Consider the following 24,759-nt stretch of genomic DNA (forward strand, 5'->3'; position numbering starts at 1 on the left):
AGTGACATTATAGGAATTCTTCAGAAAATTGTTCTGCACTAAACTGAGTGTTCTGTCAACTTGCGACTGCAACTGCGACTTGCTGGGTAAAAGCACAACAATGTTTTCTTCATGTGGATTGAGTTCACCACATACTGTAATTAAGCTGATTTCAGTCACATTCCTCCACGGTTTGAAGTACTGACGAGACAAGGTAATACTGTACAACAAACCTTACAGTTTCTACCACATCACGGTTTCAACTCTCGTGTTGCCGCTGCTGCTATTTTTGCAGGAGCTACTGTATGTGTAAGACACCTGTCACGCTGCGCTGGCTCATGGGCCAGCTTAAGCAGATTACCGCTGTGTATTTACAGTCGGCACTGCACCCAGAGAGATGCCACTGTGTGGAGAATATGATGAGCTACTTATCCGCAGCCCTGGGGTGGGTGGAACCCTTTCCCAAATGAGAAAGCCATCGGCAATCTGCTGAGCTGCGAATATTTTTATTTGTTTGTTTGTTTGTTTTTTGTTTAAATAATACACAAGCCTCGCTCACTGGCTGTGTGAAACAGCGTGCTATAAATCCAGTGAGTGACGTTACATAACACGGTCAGTCGCTTGCATATGGGAAACAATCTGGGGCGAAGCATCAGGCTGCAAGCGGTTGCTAAGTCAGGCTTGCATTTGCTTGCTGATCATGCCACAACCACAGTGATCGTCCCTGCTACCCGTTGCTATGGAAACCACACCCCCCTTCAAACCCCATCCCTCCTTGCTCGTAAAACCCATGTGAAAAGGATGCAATAGACCACCACTGGAAAAGCTCAACAGAGCCCATGAGGGCTGAGGGGAGCAAATGCTAGTGGGCCTTACAGCCAAGATTGTACAGATATTTTATATTGATTGAATTTATTATTAATAGATATTAATATATATTCCAACAATGTTATTTTACTAATATTTTTTTAAAGAAATGCCTAGTTGACTTGCAGTGAGTGTTGCCTTATGCTAAATTTAGCCCTACCCACATCTTGACATTACATAATAAAGAAGCTTCCAGAGTACAGAGTGTACTGTTTACAATGTTATATTATTATGAAGAGCAGACACAAATGTTAATTGGCCTTAATATCCCACCAAATGGGTTTCATTGCTTTGACATTTTCTATTGAACTATAATTTAGTTCACATTATTTGTTTGAAATAGCAAAAAAAATCTGTATTTAACTCATTGCTTTGTGGTTGCAAGGGTGTAACCCGTTGTTGTTTACTGGTCTAAGTCACAGAATCTTACATCTAAGTCTCTAATATACACTGCGTCTCTCAATACTAATTTAACTGGTTTATTTTCTTTTGCATTGATTTTTAAACCCAAGCTCAACAGCAAAACAGTCTGAAACCACTTTAGCTTGACTTAAATCATAAAGTAATGTAATGTGTGTGTATTTATAAAGCGCATTTAACGTATGACCATACCCCCAAAGCGCTTCACAATCATGAGGGGGGTCTCTCTACACCACCACCAGTGTGCAGCATCCACTTGGATGATGAGACGGCAGCCACAGGACTTTGACGCCAGTGTGCTCACCACACACCCGCTATAGGTGGAGTGGAGAGAGTTATAGAGCCAATTCAGTGGACGGAGATGATTAGGAGGCCATGATGGGTAAAGGCTGATGGAGAGTATTTGGTCAGGACACCAGGGTTCCACCCCTACTCTTTACAAGATTTGCCATGGGTTTTTTTTAATGACCACAGAGAGTCAGAACCTCAGTTTAACGTCTCTTCTGAAAGCCAACACCAACTGACAGCATGGTGTCCCCTTCACTATACTGGGGCATTAGGACTCACACGGAACTCAGGTTGAGCACCCCTTGCTGGCCTCACTAACACCACTTTGAACAGCAATCAATTTTTCTCAGGTGGTCTCCCATTTAGGTACTGACCAGGCTTAGCCATGCTTAGCTTCAGTGAGTAACCAGTGTTGGGCTGCAGGGTGATACTGATAGGCTTTTGGAAAGTAATATTTATGGCATACACCTGGCATGTGATCAGCCGAGGACAAAAAAGAAGGAAGATGCAACCTTCTACAATAAAGGCACAAACCATCAATCAGGTCTTCTGCTATAATGGCGATGAACCTCACTGAGACCCTCCCCCTTCCTCCTCAAAAAAAACAAAAACTTTGGATTTACACAAAAATTGAGCGGTCACCCCATTGAGATCGGAAAATACGGAAATCCATATTTATACGGAAGAATCACATCCCTATACACTATATTTCCCAAAGTTTTGGGACGGACATTACATGAACATAGCCTTAAATGACATTTGTAGAGATGTATATGGAGTTGATCCACCTTTTGCAGCCAAAGCATCTTCTACTCTTCTGGGTAAGCTTTCCACAAAGTTTAGTGTGTTTACGGGAATTTTGGCCAAGTGCTTTTTTTGAGATCAGACAATGATGTTGCATGTTCATGGCAAGGTTGTTTATCGGGTTGAGATCAGGACTCTGTGCAGTCTAATCATGTTCCACCGCACCAAACTAGCTTTATAAACTCTGCTTTGTGCAAAGGTGAACAGTCCCATTGGAGCAGAAAATTATTATTTTTTTATACTTATTTTTAAATTGTTTTTAACTGATGGTAAAAGTCTAATAATTGATGAAAGCCTACAGAATAATCAGTACTATCAGTAGCCAAGTATTTATTTGAATAAACATCGAAATAATTTTCTAAATAATCATTCACAACCCAAAAAACAGAAAAGTCAAAGCCCACCAATTAATTGGTGAAATATTTAATGCTTAGATGATTAACCTTTCTAATAATTGTCATATAAATCGATTACCAATATAATCAAAGTCCATTAAAAATACATTTACAATTAGAACAAGCATAACTAAATATTTCAACCTAGGCTCATTCTGATTACGTACCCCGATATACATTTCTGCAGAGCGCAAAATAAGTTCCAGGAGCTACGTTCGTTTGCAGTTTTTGTTTTGCGAATCAACCTGTGGCCGTTGTGTACACTTTTTCAGACCTCAAATTTCAAGCTACCGGACAAACTGGTAACAGCGGAAAAGCCGTCCATAGAGAGGTAAGCGGTCAGCTGTTAAGCGAGAAAGGGAACAGCGTTATACCTCCCCGTAGCGTTCGTTTTAAAGATAAAATGCAGCCATACGTAGCTCTGGCAAAATAAATCTCCAGAAATGTAAATAGGGCTACATTTTCAGAATGTGCCTATTTTGATATTTTTAACCTAAATACAATATATTAATAAAGTAATCAATTGATTAAAACCTACTAATTAGTTCAAGTTCAAGTTCAAGTCAACTTTATTGTCAATCAAACCATGCAACAGTACATTACACAGCAGACTGAAATTGCGTTTCTCCCGTACTACAATGTGCAATTTAAAACAAAAAAATGACACCCACTAGACATAAACTAAACATTTAACTAATATAGTACAAGAGAAATTGAATAAATAGACAATGATAAACTGTGAACAATTACCAGATATCTTATTGTTCCAGAATATGACCAAGTTGAGGTATTTATTGTAGTGCAATTAGGTGCAGTATGGCAAAAGTGCAAAGTAGCAGCATAGAGGTATATAAGTGAATTTTGAACTTGAACTTGAACTTAATTAATCACTCTATTGATCAATATAATGATCAACAACTAAACTAATAATTTTCTGAAGCCCTAAATGCATCTAATGTTTTACATGTTACTTACAAACTGTATCATTCATACTTAAGAGTGTTGAAAAGCAAACAGTATGTTAAAATCCAAATTGTGCATGTAACCACACCATGTACTGACTGCTGAGCAAGAAAAGCTCTGCTAATTAATTTATCTCGGTGTTAGCAATTATAAAACCCAAATCACAGCCATTATCAAAGACCCAACTTGTTTAATCACAATGGCGCACTTCAAACGCTCGCAAAACTTGCTTCCCCCTGCCTGTTGAAAATGATCACTGAGTCACGCACAGATCTGAGAGTTACTCCAGGCACATGAGATCTGACCAAATTTCAGGCAATTTGCGCTGAGAGCCCATCAACATCTGCGCATAACTTTACAGAAGCTCTCCAACGCAGCGCAGGCCAGAGGATAATTCCCTTTCCCTGCCTGTAATGAGACTTTATTTAAGTGGCAGACTAGAAGAGAGCAGATATTCGGAGACACTTAAAAAGGCTGCATAACAGCATCGGACCCCATCCTCCATGCTCTTCAATCGCAGCTGCTGCTTGTGAAGGCTGGAATGTTTGTGCGAAATTCAAGGGGCTCGTGTTGCATTCTGGTAACAAGAGGAAAACATCAGCCTTTGAAAGACTAGGCTTAAGCCCAATAATTTGATAAGGCCTCTGGAGCATGAGGCTATTATGATATCAAGCATTCATGACTGTAAATGATGAGGGGGTTCGTGACCGGACCCCCAGATACAGGACCTTGAGCTTGCACATAATCCTCCCTGAGTATTATTTGTGCTGTTGGCATTTCTGGTTGATGTTGTTGTCTGCACTTGGGATTTGCTCTTGCTCATATTAAACAGTGGTTATTGTGTTTAATTTTTGTTTTAAAGCAAAAATAAGATTCATAGATTCAACAATACTGGAAATATTCCTCAGCGATTTTGGTCCATATTGACATCATACCATCACGCAGTTGCTGCAGATTTGTTGGCTGCACATCCATGATGTGAATCTTCCATTCCACCACATTGCAAAGGTGCTCTATTGGGTTGAGATCTGGTGACTGTGGAGGCCATTTGAGTATTTCAGTGAACTCATTGCCAAGTTCAAGAAACCAGTCTGAGATGATTCATGCTTTGACATGGTGCGTCATCCTGCTGGAAGTAGCCATCTGAAGATGGGTACACTGTGATCATAAAGGGATGGACATGGTCAGCAACAATACTCAGGTAGGCTGTGGTGTTGATACAATGCTCAATCAGTACTAATGGGCCCAAAGTGAGTCAAGGAAATATCCCCCACATTACACCACCACCACCAGCCTGAACCATTGATACAAGGCAGCATGGATCTAGGCTTCATGTTATTGATGCCAAATTCTGACCCTACTATCCAAATGTTGCAACAGAAAATTGAGACTCATCAGACAAGGCAACATTTTTTCTTCTATTGTCCAATTTGGTTTCTGAAATACTCAGACCAGCCTGTGTGGCACCAACAACTATGCCATGTTCAATTGACCTTTCTTCCTTATTCTGATGCTCGGTTTGAACTGCAGCAGATCGTCTTGACCATGACTACATGCCTAAATGCATTGAGTTGTTGCCATGTGAATGGATGATTAGAAATTTGCGTTGAGCAGTTGGACAGGTGTACCTAATAAAGTGACCTGTAATTGTATGTTGTACATTTGGGGGGGGGGGGGGGGGAAGCTTTTTTACGTTAGTGAAAACTGTTTTGCATTTTGCATTTTTGCATTAGTTTTTAAAATTAATCAATGATTAACTGCCACTAATTTGCCCATTGAATGCTGGAAAAACATTAAATTATTTTCTAAAAAGTATATAATTTAGTAAACAAGACAAAATTGGTAGAGAGAGAACACTACATTTGTTTTGTTTTTAAAATTGATGAATACATAACTGATGGTTGATGAAATGATAATTAATCCTAACTGACACACCAACAAACAAATACATGATGAAATAATTCTTGCCTTTCTGTCCCACATCAATTAAAATGTTCATTTTCACCTCAATGATTTGCTACAAAACATTTTTTTTTTTAAATTAGTGAAAACTCTTAAGCAATCCATGCACACATACAAACAAATCAAAAATAACAATCTTGCTAATCACACATCCATTACACTTGCGTTGTCATCCCAGTATTTGCTTTACTCAACAGAGAGGCTGTTTTCAAATGTTTCGTTGACATCAAAAAAATTCCGCATAGGCTTCGCTCAAACACTGATTTGCATAAATCATTTTTTGTGCGCATGAGTCGCTTAAAAGCTCACAACCCATGCCTACTTCAGTATGCAAAATGTAGCTCCTTCCCCTCATAAGCTGCCAGAATGTCATTTAAGACATCATATGCACGCTCCCAAAGTGAAGGCTGTTCCAAATAGATAAGATGCAAGATGCAATCCCAGAGTGCACTGCGCCAAGCTCAGTGTAAGAAAAAAAATCAACCAAAGCGGAAAATGTCAACTTAAAACATACTTATATTTACCCAGAAAGTACACATAAAATAGTTTCATCTGGCTAAAATTGATTTTTATTCCTCTCATTTGTGTGTGTGTGTGTGTGTGTGTGTGTGTGTGTGTGTGTGTGTGTGTGTGTGTGTGTGTGTGTGTGTGTTCTATGTTTGTTTTTAGAATCAATTGAATTTTTTGTGCACTTCAAAAGAGTGCAGAGAGCTGCCTGAAGTGTTTCAAATCAGTTACTTAGGATTGTCCTTTTAAGTTGGGATGCTTTCTTAGACAGCAGCTGCATATATTCTGCAAGGTAGACCAAGCCCGTAATGTGGAAGCAGAATTATAGCTGCATTTTAATAGGGGTTATGAAACCCTGCTCCGGAGCAGAGGAAGCACCGCTTTTGCAGTGTTAACACTGCATTATGGTGTTAAATTTGCACTGTGAATGATTCAGTGTTAGAATGATACTTCTGGATGCTTAGCAACCGCCAGTCAATTACATGCCCCATATTCACATGCTCTGGACAGTAAAACAAATTGTGTCCAAAATTGCATACCTCCATTCTACAGTATATAGTATGTGAAAATAGTACGTGAACCAAGTAGTAAGGCTGTGTGATTTGTGGAAAATAGTTGCGATTTTATTGACAGATATTGCAATTTCAATTTGATCTGCGATTTAATTTTGTAGTCAAGCTTCAGCTCTATAATCTGTATTGTAGCTTCTTACTGCTAAAATACAGTGTGTTAGTTAAAGTAAATGAACTGCAAATATATTAACTTTCTACAACAATTATTCAAATTAGTTTTTAAACATTCAGAAATGAAACAATTAATTTTTTTCTAAAGCAAACAGTAAATTTTAAACTAACTGTACCCAAAAAAAAAAAAATACTAATACTACTAATACTTTCCTTCTTAGACTTTACAGACCTGAAACTTGCCTATAGCACTTATTCATTGTTGCTCTTATAGTTGTGTAAATTGCTTCCTTCTTTTTTAGCTTTTTTATTCTTCCATTTTAGCTCGACACTCCTCATATACCTGGTTGTTCTATTTCCTCATGCTGTAGTAACAATTCTTACAAATGACTAGTTTTTGTTTGATGTGTGTGACTTTAAAACCAAAATATTACCATATTACTGATGTCCTGCTTTCTTTATTAATTTGCAATTAGTACTTCTGAATTGGCAAATGTCATCATCCCACTTATCAGCGATTTCCTGTTCATTTGTTTTGTTTGTTTGTTTTTTTATTGTGGGAGTTTCGCATAGTTCGGTTGCACAATTTTGATTGGGCAGAAGGAAAGTGTGCTCACTCAATTGGCTACTAAGTCTGTCACACACAGAAGGCAGGCACCCATCTGCTCTGGGCAGGGGAAACTAAATAATAAATTCATACTGCATCTTCTTGCGTTTTGCTAATAGCAACGTTTCAAATAGCGATTGTGATTCGATTTTGATTAATCGCACAGCTCTACCGAGTAGTTTGTACGAATCCATAGTATTCTAAGAACAGTAATTGAGAGGTACACAAATGACAACTTTTTCATTGAGATTTTGAGGTCTGCATCCAATGAATGCTTTATTACCCCATAAGCCAATCGGTGATCATTTATGAATGGGAGTGAATCAAAGCAACTGGCATGGGTAAATCACTGCGTAAAAATGGCTGATTTCAGTGGTTAAAAAAAAAAACCTTTAAAAAAATGCTACAGTAAAATTCTAAAACCTGGTTAACAGTAAATTTCCTTAATATGTACGGTAAATTGACTTTCCCATAATTCCTTGCATAAAATGTTTACGTTTTAAGTTGCATCTAATGCAACGATATATAATGATAAATAAAATAAAAGGTATAATGTGTAGATGTTCAACACATTAGCGTATTTTTTTTATGTGTATGTCTGAATTACATTTATACTACTCATATTCACAACATACATTTTTAAGAGTTGAAATGTAAATTGAAATTCAAGTATAGAATCTACTAATGCATTATGCAGTTTTTGCACGATGTTGCTGTAAGTTGTTGATTTTTATTGTTTGAGTGAAAAAAACATTAAATGGTAAAAATGATGGAATAAGAGGAGACTTACTATGGTACAGTCAACAATAATGAAATACTACAGATTCATGTTAGAGCTGCACAATATATCATTCCATCATCAATATTGCAATGTGAGTATCTGCAACATCTCAGGATTTGCAATGTTTAGTTGGGATTATAGTCCACCGGGGAGGACAGTTCAAAACAGTGTTGATTCACTGCAGAGTTTACCCATAATGGAGTGAAGTATATCATCTGCCTGTGCTTTTAACCACAGAGAGTGTGAGCATTTCAAGAAAGTTAAAGCTTTTCAAAATTGTTACCATTTGTAACTTTAACTCAAGAACTTCCAAGGCATTTTTTTTTTTTTTTTTTTTGGTGATTGAATCATTTTGTGATAAAATCCATAACAGCAGTACCCCAACTTTTCCACATTTAAAGTGGATCACAAAACTTTTATCATGACAATAATGGGTGTTGTACAATAGTTTTAGTGAAACTTTGATGAAATTTTTGATCCACTACAGATGTTGACTGCTGTATATTTCTACCTTGAATGGGCAAAAGGGTCAAAGTGACCGCACACATTTCAGCATTCCCTGTAGATTTTCCTGTGCCTTTAGAATATGCGTGCATCTGTTGCCTAGCAACTTTCTGCTAACAAAAACATAACTTTTTGATAGCAAAAATACAACTTTACTTCAGATGTGTCAGAAAAAAAGAGACTGAAGCAAGGCTAAAACCTCTGTGGCTTTCAAAGCCTTCGTGATGCTGAGTCTGATGGAGAAGCAGGTTCTTTTAGTGATGTCTTATGGTCTGTTGAAAATTCATCTGACACTGACTCTGAGATGATTCCCCAGTGTAAAAAAGGCCATATGGACAGCTCAGATTCTGTTATCACTGTGGTGAAAAACTTTGCTCTCCTGCTTGCTAAAAAAGTGAGGTATGCATCTTTGGGGGTGGTTCAGTAACTTGTAAACAAAATGTAGGCTAGATGGAAATTATTCATTAAAATATGATAACAGACATTAAAAGTTATAGAGATTAAAATCTCAATAGAAACATTAAATATAAATATGACATGACATAAATTCAATATAGCACAGTCATATATGAATAGTCAGAATGACTGCCATGGCTATTCTAGTAGTTATACAATTCTGGTAGTGCCAGTAAATATAATAAAGATGGTTTTTATTGAGTTTTTTTATACAATGTAGGCTATACAACACAATTTTACATTTGATTATTCAGTTTCTAAACCTGACTCCATAGAAAAGCACACGTTTATATATGCTCTGTTGTTTTATCTATATTTTTATATTCCATGCATGATTCACTCTGAAATCATCCCAGTTAATCTAAATTTAAGAATTCTTTCCAAACAGAGATATTTTTCAAGCCATTTGGTAAAATTGTATTTATATTACAATGTTTATTTCACAGAAAAACTAAATATCCCAATCTCAGAATTTTTTTTTTCAATATTGTGCACCCTATTTCAAGTAAACCATGATGCTTGCACCGAATCGACTACACTGACACCCTCTACATGCAATAAGCAAGAAAAAAGTTTGTTTAAAAGATTGTTTAAATCCTATGGAGTGTTAAGAAATATTGAAATGGCCCGAGAAAGCACTCTCAATTACCAAATTAGGTTCATATGTTGAGTTCACACACACACAAAAGTGAGAAAACAACAGTTAAGAAAGCAGTATAATGATGTGAATATAATTGCATATAACTTGATGAAAGAATGATGCAAACCGGAAGCCATAGACTTTTTCTACTACTTTTCAGCATTCTTCAAAATATCTTCTTTTGTGTTCAACATATTAAAGAAACCAAACAGCTTTGGATCAAGTGAAAGGGGAGTACATTTTATTACTTTTCTGGATGAAATACCCTTTTAAATGTTAAATGAGATTGTCTCTCTGTTACTGTATCTCATTTGGTCTTCAAAATGTTTTTATTTGTTAAATGAAATAGGTTTATAGCAATACATCAGTAAGATCTAACCTAAAGCTCAGGTGATTACCATGTTTTGCATATTAGTATGTATAACTCAATTAAAAACTACTTATTAAGCAGTGGAATAACCAGTGCTTACTGGATTAAACTTATCCACACTCTAATTATATTAATCAAATTTTAAAAAATAATAATTTGTTGCAGTCAAAGTGTAAAAGCTAGGGTTGGGCATCTAAGCTATAATGCCGATCCGATAAGCATCTCGATACAAAGAATACGATCCGATATATTAGCGATACATTTGTGACATATTGCGATGCAACACGATACGATTCACACCCATATCACGATACGATGCGATATTTCAGCACTAACTAATTAGATCAAGTTTATGAGATGATGTGAAAGAGGATGCTGTGCCATTGAATGAGTTTGATTATTTATTAACCAAGTAAAACCAAGACTTTTTTTTTACAAACTGGCTTTTCTCTCAGAGCCAGAGTGTCAGTTTACAGTAGAGAGCCATTTTAGAACATATAGCACATATTATTTATATATATACATATTATTTATTTATATATATATTATATATTAAAAATATATATATATATTTGCACTCTTTCAACATAAATAAATTTAGCATTGCACAACAAGAATTGTGATTTAACTTTTCAACTATGAAAACAAGTTTTACAAAGATATATTTTGCCACTGATTATTCAAAACTTAAGGTGGTGAACTAGCAGTGTTATGCTGCTTTGAAACATCACTGTCACTGTAAACAGGCTAATAAAAATATAACAAACCAGCAATCTTCTTGCTGTGAGGTGGTCAAACTACCCACTGTGCCACTGTGACACCCAATTATTTTTATCATTATTATTATTAATATTATTATTATTATAATTAAATAAAAATTAACAGGAGGAGGTGTTTAAAACCTTCGTTCTCCGTGACACTAGGCTGAATATCTTTGCAGATGAACAATGCAATAGCATTCGTTATTGGCGTAGAGCGAGCAGAACTGTTGCGCATGGAAAAAAAAACTTTCAATGCTTTTCTCACCACTTTTGGAGCTGGTTGAAGCAGTGCGAAAGCCGGGGATGCAGAAACACTGGAAGATGCTTTCACAACAACACCGTGGCGCCGCTTCAAGTGAGATATCAGATTAGTCGTACTGCCCGCGTATTTTACAGATGCGCGGCACATTTTGCAAATTGCATCTGTCCTGTCATGTCGTCCATCCTTAAATCCATAATGTTGCCATACTTTAGATTTAAAACTCAGTGGGGAATAAAATGTTTGTTTTGCTTCTCGCGCTTTCTGAGGGCGCTCCACTAGCTTCATCCGCACACCTGATACACTGAGTTGTAGTGTGTGCACATCCGCAAATCCGTTGCTAAGGCTTACTTTATGTAGGTCGATTAAATTATGCGCCAAAAACAGGTTGACAACACTTGTTAATAAATAAAAAATACATTCTATATTAAAAATATAAGCTGTATCTCGGAAAAATCGATGCATCTCGCAAAAACCGATGCATCTCGATTTGCTTCCAAAATTTCATTCATCCTCTGCTGCTCAACCGATGCACTCGCATCGTGAACGCGCATAACCGCGTATCGATACATATCGGTTAATCTTCCCATCCCTAGTAAAAGCCAGTGCATGAACATTAGAAGCAATTTGAATCATGATTTCCCAGCACGATGTTTACCTGTGCTTCAGAATGACACCAGGTAAGCTATTTTAAGTGTGAGAACCCCTAGAGATTGTTTCACACGTGCTTTATCACCTGCTAGTAATCAGAACTTCATGTGATAATTGAGCAATCAAGTGCAAATGCTGATGAGATACCACCTTTTCCTTTTTCATTCACAACACAACCCATTTCAGTCCTCTACGCTTTTATGTCGGATCTTAAAATGCCAAATGGCTCCTCTTTCCCTCTCTTAAAATGACAGCGCTTCTTTATAACAGCTACCCGAGCAGCACAATAGAAGATGAATGTTCTGTCGCCACTCTGAAATAAAGATTTAGTACCAAACCAACAGCGTTTAATGTTTGTTGCGGTCTTAGAGGATACACGCACAAACAGTGGCACGAGAGCAAGTTAATTACGACAGAGATAATACGGAAAGAAAAAGAGAAACACAAAGGGTCGTGTTTATTACAAATCATCTTTTAGCAAACGTTCTACTCAGTCATTTTCTCTCTTTGTTAATTTCAGCAGACGATAAAGATATATTAAGCAGCACAACAAATACAAGCTTCAGTCTTTTCCCTTCCCCCTCAAGCTAGCAGCGGGTTGCCCACTGAGAGAAATGTATAGAGAGCCAGCCGTATTTCCTTCTGAAGAAAGTCCATATACACCTGCATTTCATCTTTCACTCACAACCCACTTTGTTGGCTCAAAATGGCACAGCTAGACACCTACGGCTCGCCTATAACCACCCTGACGAAATAGCATTTTCTCAAAGCAGCAGTGCGGTGAACAGAAACTACAATATTAAGGGTTGCTTCTGCTGATTTGAAGTGATAATGTGAGCAGAAATGAAAACTGTGTCATCATCGTTCATTTTATATCAGTGTTTCTCAACTATGTTCCTAGAGGAGCACCAGCTCTGCACAATTTTCATTTAGCCAGCCCAAATGCTTTAGTGAACTGTTTTTTTCATTATGTGTAAAATTGTTGCGTTTAAGGTCTGTTTTCTTTTATACAGTCTTTCAACTCATTTTACGCTTGAACAACTAAATGAATGCTTAAGTCTATTCATCAAAATTAGATGTAACCTAAAACTCTAATGTACATCACTGATGGGGAAAAACCAATGTCAACAAAAAGACATAAAAAGGTGTCATGCAGGGAATTCTGGGAAAGTCAATTACAATTATTAACTCTATGGGCTCTATTTTGAGGATCCATGTGGAAAGTGCAAGCGCAGGGCGCAAACGCATAAAGGGCGTGTCAGAATCCCCTTTTGCTATTTTAAGGACAGAAAAATCTGCTTTGCGGCGTGGCACATGGTCTAACAGGGTTGAGCTTATTCTCTTAGTCAGTTATAGGTATTTTTTGAGAATAAACCAATCTGAGCCTCTCTCCCATTCCCTTTAAGAGCCAGTTGTGGCGCGCCATAGCAAATTCTATTTACATGGTGGACTTTGTAAGTGGAAAAACTGAACCCTTCACTAGAGAGAAAACAGTTAAACAGAGCATCTACAGCGCAAGAATGAGAGATAAGCGTCCTCATTGTTTACTTTTGATTTCACTCTCGTGGATAGGGAAACGTGTTGTACGCACAGACATCCATTAGCCTATACATAATTAATTTTGTTTGTTAAGCGCAAAGATTTGTTTCAAAACTATTTCTAAATTTACTTCTAATTTCCAGCAAACAAATAAATGAACATTATTAACGAAGAGTGGTCAAAAAGAGTTACATCCAAATACACATGCTGTGCCCCATATTATCTAAAACCTGATAGGTGGACAAATGTATGCTTGTTTTTAATAAAACAAATATAAATATGCATATAATAATTAATACTGCTATTAATATACTACATATAATATAAATAAACTGAAAAAGCCCCCCGAGATGAAAAAGGCATGGTTTTTATATTTATGTAGGATAGAAAAAATTGATTCTTGTAAAATTTGAATCCTTTAATTATTTTTTGTTTGTAAAGATATTTGCGTATTGCTGTAAATCCTGTACATTAAGCAATGTGTAAGCGAGGCGCACAACTAACACACTCTGCGCTGGACAAAAGACCAGCTTTGATCAGATCTATTGAACCATCTATTTAAGTTCCTCAAAATAGCTACACGCCAGCAATGAGACTCAACACGCCTCCTTTTTTAGACCAGAACACGTATGGGCTCTCATATAAGCGCAAATACGTCAAAACGACTCTTGTGCCGAGCTGAAACTAGCAAACAACAATTGCGTCATGCCGGGTGTATGATAGGGCCCTATATATTAAGGAAAAGTACTGTTAGCCAGGTTACAGGTGTTTGATGTAGCATTTTTACAGTTTTTTTTACTGTAAATTATGGTCATTTTTTACAGTGCACTGACTACTCTAATGTGCATCCAAAAGCCAGATTTGTACAAACATATCATTGTAAAGCATCCCCTAGAAAGCTTAAGCAAAGGTGTTTTAGGAGAAATCTGACTTAATCGTGGAGAGGTCAATGCTTCATAGCTGTACAATAGACAGAGGGTGAGTGTAGGTGTACATAAATTGCTAAACGACCATCAACCGTTTTCTCAGATGATGACAAGCAAACAAAACAATGCTGCAACTCTGATACAAGTTTTATTTATCAAGAAAATGAAAAAGCACTACAGTGTTTGGGTGTTTTGTGTTTGTCTAATATAATTAATCTACCGAAATGTGTATATTCCATACAAAGTATGAAGTTTAGTCAGTTCTTTTCACATGACTTGTGGTGCACTCGCAGTATTCTGAAAACTTAAGATGTTTTCAACTGAGTCTGCCTGGAAGGCGTGAACACGTTGCTCCCAATATGCGTGTTTAAGTCACGTGACCTTTTTTTGGTGTACATGCTGGATTCACATGATTTGTTGACAAATGGGTTTCGGATCTATTCCTTGGCAGTTTGTGGGTCCTTCAGTATGCCTTTTCCTCTTCGCAAAGAAACACTCCAAAGATGTCTGTTTCTTACTCATTTTGCTAGCTTGAAGGTAAAACTTTGGTGCTCAAGCGACCGAGATGTAACTGAGAGAATAGGGTCATTTTTCAAAGTAAAAAAAAAAAAAAAAATCTAAATAAAAGATCATTCAGACTCAAATAATAAATAAAATGGAAATAGATAATGATTTCTTGTGCGGCCAGGTACCAATTGATCCACGGACCAGTACCAGTCTATGGCCCCGTTTACACTAGTGCGTTTTAGTTTTAAAACGGCGTTTTAGAATGAAAACGATCCGCGTCCACACTCGCGTTTTACCCAGCGTTTCTGAACTGCTCTCCGTCCACACCAAAACGCTGAAAACGCACATCACGTGACCACACACACACACACACTTTGGCAATCGCTGGAGCCCATCTACCCAGATGAGAGCTCTGCTAGTCGGACTTCTCATCAACCATCTCCCGCTGGATCTAATCTCACTATATTTATTAAACGTGATATTTCATTCATCTTATTGTCTTTATCTAACGACATATTCCCTGACTTTGGTCATTGGAATCTATTACTTGTTCTCAGGTAACGTGTTTTGGCTGAGCGCAAAGATAAGTTAATGATTAATGTAAGCACGTAGCCTACATTCTGTATATTGACTGATCGCTTGCCTTTATTTCCTATAATGTATAAACTTATTGTATGTTATACTTTTATAATGGCCATTATCGATTATTAAAACTGATATTCAGCAAAAGAGAGGGTATGTTTCGTATTTTCACTGAAATTGAAAGGAGGCAGTTGTTATCGGCTCCGTTTTGTTATAAATATGCACAGTGAAGATGACGCTCATGCAGCACGACGCCTCAACATTTCTGCTGTCTGTTTAGTTGTTAATATTAAAATAAAAATAGGCAGTTCCTTATATCAAGTTTACATTTTATTGTTGAGAAAGTGAAACAACGTAGCCAAGGTGATGTGAATGAAGTTATAAAGTACACTGTTCCCTGTGAAGATTGACGCGTGTCCTCGGTATGTTTTCCATATCTAACTGAGAAGAAGAGATGCAGCCTTGATCAAACTTGCGAAGTCTAAACTTACACGGAGAAGATTCAGGACTGAACTGTGTGTGGGCTACTTAATATTGAGGAAAAGCCCCAATCAGAGAGGCGAATGTCTGCAGCCCCGCCTCCGTTTTCAGATGTCTCCGTCTTTCCCCATCCACACTGAGACGGAGCAGCAGCGTTTTAGAATGAAAACGGCCTCTCCAGCGTTTTCGAAACGCTCCGTTTTCGGCGCTCAAGAACTCCGGCGTAGTGTGGACGGATGGCGTAACCGTAGCAAAACTTATGCGTTTTCAAACTAAAACGCATTAGTGTAAACGGGGCCTACGACCCAAGGTTTGGGAGGAGGAGACCACTGCATTAAACATCAATGCTGTAAAAGAAACCTTATAAAATTGGAAATAGTCACAGAAACTTTTCACCGAAAGTTTATCTTTGGCTGAAAAACCTTAGCTGTGCATATAGCCCATTTTCACATCTTCTTCATATCTTCTTATCTTCTTTCATATCTCTAAACACTGCTTTTTATGGGCCCATTCCCAATTCTACCCCTTAGCCCTTTCCCTTACCCCTCGTTTTGCACATTCACGTGAAGGGGTAGGGGTGTCCCATTTCTCTTTAGCTTGAAGATGTAAGGTTAAGAGGAAGGGATATATACGCCTTCGAGCGGAAATTTTTCAGGACCACACTCGAAGACATGGGGTAAGAAAATTTCCCAGAACACACCAGCCACAACAGCAGCGTAGAGGTACGCGGAAGTAAGGAGATCCACAAATTAGTAATTTATTGTCATTATTACGAATGTTTACAATAAACAAGCATATGTTTTAATACATTCGTAACGGTGTTCATGTTTTACCGTTATGCTTAAAAAAAAAACGCTAAAATAAAAAACGCTAAATTATGCTATCTATAATCCCTAATAATAACTCCTGTACAGCAGTCCCACAACATTCTGGCGCTCGATGACACTTGAATACCCTGTCAGTAAAGTCTAGTGGCTGGAAATGTGCTTTTTACAGTGTCTGGTATAATGGTAATGTTGATCGGGATGACATATGATGACGTGCGCAAGTGCTGTAGTGCTGTCCCATTTTTTAGGGGTAAATTTTGAAGCCCTTCCACTTCACACTCTGTTTCAAGGGCCAAGGGAAAGGGAAAGAGGAGGGCGTAGGAGTACAAAAATAGAATTGGGATTGGGCCATGATCCTAAACTTGTACAATTTCTGTCTAGCACAAAACAAGATATTCTTGATATTTTGTTTGTTAAAAATGTTGTCCATTATGTTACATTTCATCGCACTGATATTACTCATATAATACCTTATTTGGGTTCACTAGGGCTGCATGATTTGTGGAAAATTTAATATTTCAATTGTTTGTGGTCAATACTGGTTTATGTGATTGCTTGTGTTGTGAAGCAAATGGATGTGTTTTTTAAAAATATATATATATTTTTAAGTGGCACAGTGGTTAGCATTGTCGCCTCACAGCAAGAAAGTTGCTGGTTGGAGCCTCGACTGGGTCAGTTGGCATTATTGTGTGCAGTTTGCATGTTCTCCCCGTGTTGGCATGGGTTTCCTCCGGGAGCTCCGGTTTTCCCCACAGTCCAAAAACATGCACTATAGGTGAATTGAATAAGCTAAATTGGCCGTTGTGTAAGAGCTGGGTGCTGGCAACTAATAACATTTTTGTTAATGAATAAACCCTGAATAATAAAGGGACTAAGACAAAAATAAAATATATAAATGAATATTTAAAATGTAAAAAAATTTAAACTCCAATCATTTACTTTCGATGATGGGCAGCTGCAAATTATGCACAATCCAAATGACATATGGGTTTAGTTTGACAAATTTAGGTGTTTTTAGAAGCTTCAAAAATAAAAGCTATATCATCCAACACTATTATACAGCATGGAGAACCAGGATGAAATTTAAAACTACTCTTATCTGACAAATAATATATACGGTCATACATATACACTGAGGATGGCTTGAGGCTAAGTAAATCACGGGGTAGTTTTCCTTTTTGGGTGAACTATTCTTCTAACACTAGGTCTACTGTGAAATTTAAGCCCACAGTGTTTTAATCAAAAACGTAAAAACGGAAGGCTTGCCATGGTGACACCTGCCAGACTTTCCCAATCATTTTGTTAATCTCCACTGCTTCCACGCTATCAGCCTTTAATTCAGATCTGCCCCCATTCATTCAGCAAATACAGTAGGCATACTTAATAGAAGCAAGTCTACCTTTTTGTTGATAATCATTTCGTTCAGAAGCACAGAACATCATAATATAAAGAAATGGACTGTGAGATCTATTTCATTTGCTTTGATTTACTCTAATGGTCTGAATAATTCATTGACAAATGGACTGATCCGATTCTTTAGTTCAACTCAAAGACTCGATGATTGCACTGCAGCAGTTCACTTCAGAGAAAATGCATCAGAGAATATTAAGTGCAAGACAACGTTTTTCTAACATTCTCACATTAATGGAAAGAAGGATCTAGAATTTAGAACATTATTTGTATGGACTACTGTATAATTAGAAAATTTTACGGTTCTGCCAAGTGGCTACATACAGTTGAAGTCAGAATTATTAGCCGCCCTAAATTATTCACCTCCCTGTTTTTTTTCCCCCAATTTCTGTTTAACGGAGATATTTTTTCAACACATTTCTAAACATAATAGTTTTCATAACCTATTTCTAATGACTGATTTATTTTATCTTTGCCATGATGACAGTAAATAATATTTGACTAAATATTTTTCAAGACACTTCTATACAGCTTAAATTGACATTTAAAGGCTTAACTAGGTTTATTAGGTTAACTAGGCAGGTTAGGGTAATTAGGCAAGTTATTGTGTAACAATGGTTTGTTTTGTGGACAATCGAAAACAAAAAAAATAACTTAAAGAGGCAAATAATTATGTCCTTAAATTGGTGTTTAAAAAAATTAAAAACTGCTTTTATTCTTTTGGAATAAAACAAATAAGACTTTATCCAGTAGAAAAAAAATATTATCAGACATACTTTGATAATTCCTGAATCTGTTAAACATCATTTAGGAAATATTAAAAAAAATAAATAAATTCAAAGAAGAGCTAATAATTTGGACTTAACTGTAACTGTATATAGCCATACCTAACTGTATATAGTCAGTGCATTTATTTCCATATTTTAGGGTTAAGACTAGTTTGTGACTGAAAAGATGCTGCTCAGATGGCACAAACCACATTTACAGCTCATATTTGGGTTTTTGTACTGTCGTTGTTCCCCTGCACACAATGTACAGGAGAGAGGTGACTCTTGTCAAGCATAGACATGACCAGTAAGGGGATCAGCTGGTGGTAAATTGCTGATCCAAATCCGAAGAGACATTGGATTGACTGTGAGAGGATTCCTTTAAAGCGAGCTGTGAGTGGGCACTGTGTGTGGGTTTGCTGTGAGAGCCTCTTAACTGCAGAAAATCACATTTGGGCCTATTTGTTTTACAAGGTGCTGTCGTATGGTATGGCAAGTCACCTGGGGCATTTTCACAAACAACTGGTAAACAGACTACGACTGGAAATAATAAGAAGTTCAGAGTGGTGTTGTCAAAAGAAGGGGTACTTCGATACCAAGTTGGTATTAAAGAAAAAAAACAAAATGGTATACCAGCTTTTCTTAAATACTGGTAGTACAGAGGACCCGGTCAGCCTGATTCTGTGCCCAACAATCCCTTAACAATTTCTAAACAATGACTCTGACCTGTATAGACAAAAACAATAGAGCATTTTGTTTCTGCTTCATTATGACACAATTGTCAGTTGAACTGAAATGCATGCAAGATTAATTTTTTTTTCATCCCATATTTTAGTTATGTTGCACTGCTTGCTCTATTCTCAGATAGTGCCAGTTAATGTGAGCCCTGCCCCAGGGCACTGATGCTTTTTTATTTTTTTTTTTGCAGATGTGATGATTGTGTGTGATAATAATAATGTATTTCTGCTAAATGAGATTAGTTTCAGGATAGTTCAATTTTATTTGTCTTGGCTTGTTATGAGAGTATAACTAAACATATATTGTGTAAAACAAAATTATAACTGATTGTATTTTTGTACTATAATTAACTGTTGCTACTATTTAGCTACTTATTTTTTCTTATTTAATGATGTGTAGCAGAATGTTGTCATTCATTCATTTTGCTTTGATTTAGTCCATTATTTTTGACGTTGCCAAAGCCAAATGAACCACCAACTATTCCAGCAGATGACTTTCCAACCACAACACAGTAATTGAAAACACCCTGGCACCATGGCAAGCTTCATTTTCTTTTTGTCTTAGTCCCTTTATTAATCAGGGGTCGCCACAGCAGAATGAACCGCCAACTCATCCAGCATATGTTATTAAGCAACGGATGCCCTTCCAGCCACACCCAGCACTGGGAAACATCCACACACTCTCACATTCACAAACACACACTCAATTTAGTTTATTCAATTCACCTGTAGCACATGTTGTTGGACTAGTGAGGGAAACCAGAGCACCCGGAGGAAACCCACAGGAACACGGGGAGAACATGCGAACTCCACACAGAAATTCTAAATGGTCCAGCCGAGACTCAAACCAGTGACCTTCTTGCTGTGAGGCGACAGTGCTAACCACTGAGCCACCAGGATGCCCCAGCACAATTTTTTTAGACAAGTTTAGTGGGTTGGTTAATTAGTATGTTTTTTGTTTGTTTGTTTTGAATTAGTACCAAAAGTGGTACTAAGAACCAATTATTTTTACAGGTACTGAATGCTAAAGTTCGGTACTGTGACAGCCATAGTTCAGAGCATTTTAAAATACACTATAAATCTTGCAATGATTTTATGGTCATTTATTGGAGGGTCAGAGAGAAGGCTGCACAATTTTAGAAAAAAAATGACATTGCAATATTGTTTTCTCTGCAATATATATTGTGATATAAATGACTTATGTAGATGACTCAAATAGTTGATAGATGACCAGATGACTTAAATAGTTATATTTGAAAAGTCATTCATTTAGATTGATTGGGATGATTTTGTAGGACAGTAAAATATAAATATATCTTTAATGTCACAGGCTTTAAAAAGAGAAGCAGATGATAAACTTTCCCTCTATATGGTTAAATTCTGCAGTGTCTCTACAAATCTCACAAGTTTTGATCTGTGCTTTCTGGTCAACTTTAACCCTAACTCAACATTGCATATCTTGCGATGTGACTACTGCGGACACACACATTGTGAAAATATCTTAATTTGTGTTTTGAAGATGAACTAATGTCTTACGGAGTTGGCATGAGGTTAATGAAGTTAATAATATAGGGAGAACTGATTCTTTAATAAAAAGAATTTACATTTTAAATAACCGTCTCTGTAATAAATTTATTTAAGAGGCATTTTCATGTTTTAACAAAATGACGTATGCCTTAAATGACTTCACAGGTTACAAAAAGACCCTAAGATGTGCCAACCAGAACTGACTCAGACCTGTCTCTTATTTGAAAGTTTAACTTGAATTTGAGTAGAAACAAAAACATGCTATTAATGGGATAACATGAAATGACCCAGACTAGTTTATTTTTTTAAAGATATAGAGAGGAGATTGCAAACAACTTGCACCAATTCTACAGCTAATTTAGGCGTCTCCCATCTTTTAGAAATAAAAACCCTTTAATCCTTGTTTTTATCAAGGTATTCACCATACCAGAAATCCACATTCTAATGGTTGAACTTCCCTTAAAAAACAACTGGCAATGGCGCTCTGTATGGATTATTTAACAGTGTACATGTTGTGTTATGTTGTGTTTGTGCTGATTTGAATCAAGAACACCTGCTCTAAATAAAACACAGCACTTCCATGATTCATCAGGTTTGGCACTGACTCAATGGGATCATGGCCAGGTTTTCTTTGATGCACTCAGGTATTACACAAAATATTTAACAAACCCAGCACACAAAGCATTTGATTGAAACGCAACCTAGACCCAGAAGACCATTAGACTCAATCCTGTACGGGTCATGGTTTAAAAGAATGTGAGAAAACATCTAATAGGTTAATTCTCCTCTGTGCTCATTAAAATAAGTCACTAGAATGTATACAGTTTTAATATTAACTTATCATATCTAAATTCCTTCTTGATGTACACATTTTAAGCACAGGGAAACAAAATATCAAATCATGTGAAAATATTCGGGCTGTATCCCTCTTTCAGAGTAAAAGCTACAGTGGTAAATCAAGCTAGTAGGATGTCTAAACGATATGACTCATATATTGAGTCAGAACTGAATCTATACTGGTAAAGACCTCATAGAGAGGGCAACCCTTTTGCGGAGAGAATGTGCAAACCCTCTTATATCACTGTTATTTCCAAAACAGATAGGGATTCTCTCTTCCAATCCTCTTCAGGCTTTTGCAAATTTACTAAGCTCTGAAAAATAAGAGGGCGTAAGGACCTATTATGTAATGGTTTTTGAGCACTACTTTACTGTCAACTCAAAACTACTTTAATAACTCAATGAAATCCCTCAAAGCTGAGGTTGCTGCCTGCAGTATCCTACCACAGAAATACTACTGTACTAATATATCTAACCACTGAAATGTAAGCACAGAAATAGTTGTTGTTTATTTTCTTAAAATGTGCTGATTTCCATCCGCCTTCATAACTGTAGAGCAAGTACAAGCCAAATAAATACACTGGAGCCACAAATTTGGAATACATAACACACTAAAAAATATCTAAAAAATGCAGACTGAATATTTCTGGCATTCTGGGTATTCCCAAGTAAGCTTGATTAATGTATTCAACAGCCAGTCGGCTGAGAGAGCACATGACGGAGGATACGGATCATCAGTAGGAAACTGAATAAGAGTAATGCAATGGCTGGAGTAAAAGAAATACTGCCTTTTAATAGGCAATCAACTAAAAGATGAATAAAATTACAGTTTTGCTCATGCTAGTAGCTGTTCCTATTGCTGGTGATGTTTATTAAAGGGCTAAAAAAATCGTGTGTATGCAAGTGTCTATGCATCATATCATGAGATGAATGAGAGTCAGCGTGTGCTCTTTGTCATTGTAGCAGTCTACCTGCGGCGGAAAAAGCAAGCGCCGGACTATCTGGGTCGCAGAAAAGCCACTGGCTGATGCAGGATCTGCAACTGGATGAGGTCAGATTCCTGTAGTAGTTCAGAGGCTGTTGTTTGATGAGCCTTTGGTGCTTGTGTTATCAGCAAAGTCACTTTAAAGGGGACCTATATTTCTCTTTTAAAGTTCAAATACCCCCTCAAATAGTTTTTAGACCATTTTGCAGAAGCCAATTTCTTTGTGGAAGTAAAAACAAGCTGTTTACATCTATCTCATTCATTCATTTTCCTTCGGCTTGGTCTCTTTTTCAGAAATCGCCACTGTGGAATAAACCACCAACCACTGCTGCATATGTTTTACGCAGCAGATGCACTTCCGCATGCAACCCAGTATTGGGAAACACCCAAACACACTCATTCACACACACACAGACAAACTCATACACTATGGTCAATTTAATTTATTCTACTCACCTCTATACCGGATGTCTTTGCACTGTGGGGTAAGCCGAAGCACCCAGATGAAACCCACGCAAACACGGGGAGAACATGCAAACTCTACACAGAAATGCCAACTGGCCCAGCTGGGATTCAAACCAGTGACCTTCTTGCTGTGAGGCGACAGTGCTAATCACTGAGCCACTGTGCCACCTACATGTATCTCCTTAAAACAAATAGGCTGCTGCTTTTGTTTTATCATTTTTATTGTGCTATTTTTTTACAATCATGGAATTGGTAATATGTGTACAGTAGTAGGATGCTGCAGCAGTTTTGCCCTTATGTAATACTTAACAAAAACAAGCAAATAAACTTATTATTATGCATAACTTCTAGAGGAAAATAGCATAGACACTGGACAAAAAATGAGACATCTATTTTCTGAGTGCACACACAGAGAGATTGTTGTCAGCTATAGAGCCGCACAATATTCTAACATTGCGATATTTATTTTTTCTACGATATACCGTATATTGAAATATGTCTGCAACTTCACCAGATGAGTTGAATATCTTTATTTGGAAAGAATGATCTGCATAAAATATTTTATTAAAACATAAAAATCTGCATAACATATATTAAATAGACAATAGACAATTAAATACAAATGAAATAAAAAGTGTTTTATGGTTTTCTGAGGAGTCTAAAGGCTGGTTTATACTTCTGCATTGAGTGATTAGAGTGGAAAAACTTCCGATGACGTCCATCCAAGCAATCGACAGCGACCAGGTGGGCATGTCGAGCGGCACAACAAAGTTGCGAATCTTTCACAGGAGCACCAGTACAGCTCACGTGATCCTCTCTCAGCTCGCTCAGAGGCCAGCAGTATTCTCCGTGCTGTAGACCTACACAGACTTTCATTCACAGTAGGTCACCACCCAGACCAACAGGCAGCTACAAAGTTGCTGCTAGTGTAAATAAGGCATTCTGCATGCTGTTTGTGTAGCTCTGCAATAACACTTCCGTAATGTTAGCTGGCAGTAGGTTTTTATGTTTCTTTGTGTCGAGTTTCTTCGATGGTGTTTTATTTTTTCTGAATGCTACAAGTAGCTAAAATTTGCTCATTTAGAGGCAGGAACCGGCAGACATGCAATAACTTAAATCACAAGGTAAACAAAAATAAAAGTTTCAATCTGGAGCTCCTTCACAGGACTTGACACATTTATAAACACTTGCTCCATCGAGTTTGCGGCTCTCATAATCGCCCACGCTCGTCACCGCTACCAAGCCGACTAATCACAGAGCTTGCGTCGTTACA

General features: G+C 37.2%; 2 protein-coding genes and 1 long non-coding RNA gene across 53 annotated transcripts in view; 1 reads left to right on the forward strand and 2 right to left on the reverse strand.

Annotated features, from left to right (window-relative positions):
• LOC147840601 (uncharacterized) overlaps window positions 1–24,759 on the reverse strand; it is a 570,564-nt gene that overhangs the window by 266,038 nt on the left and 279,767 nt on the right. The window lies entirely within an intron of this gene.
• Window positions 1–24,759, reverse strand: part of ncam1b (neural cell adhesion molecule 1b) — a 220,620-nt gene that overhangs the window by 154,852 nt on the left and 41,009 nt on the right.
• On the forward strand, window positions 7,425–17,966 carry LOC147840604 (uncharacterized). The gene is made up of 3 exons (XR_015509337.1): window positions 7,425–10,398; window positions 11,843–15,090; window positions 16,242–17,966. It is a non-coding gene; the product is annotated as an uncharacterized LOC147840604 (long non-coding RNA).

This window comes from Danio rerio, chromosome 15, assembly GCF_052040795.2.
Source record: "Danio rerio strain M-AB ecotype USA chromosome 15, GRCz13ab, whole genome shotgun sequence".
In the NCBI taxonomy this organism is placed as follows: Eukaryota; Metazoa; Chordata; class Actinopteri; order Cypriniformes; family Danionidae; genus Danio; species Danio rerio.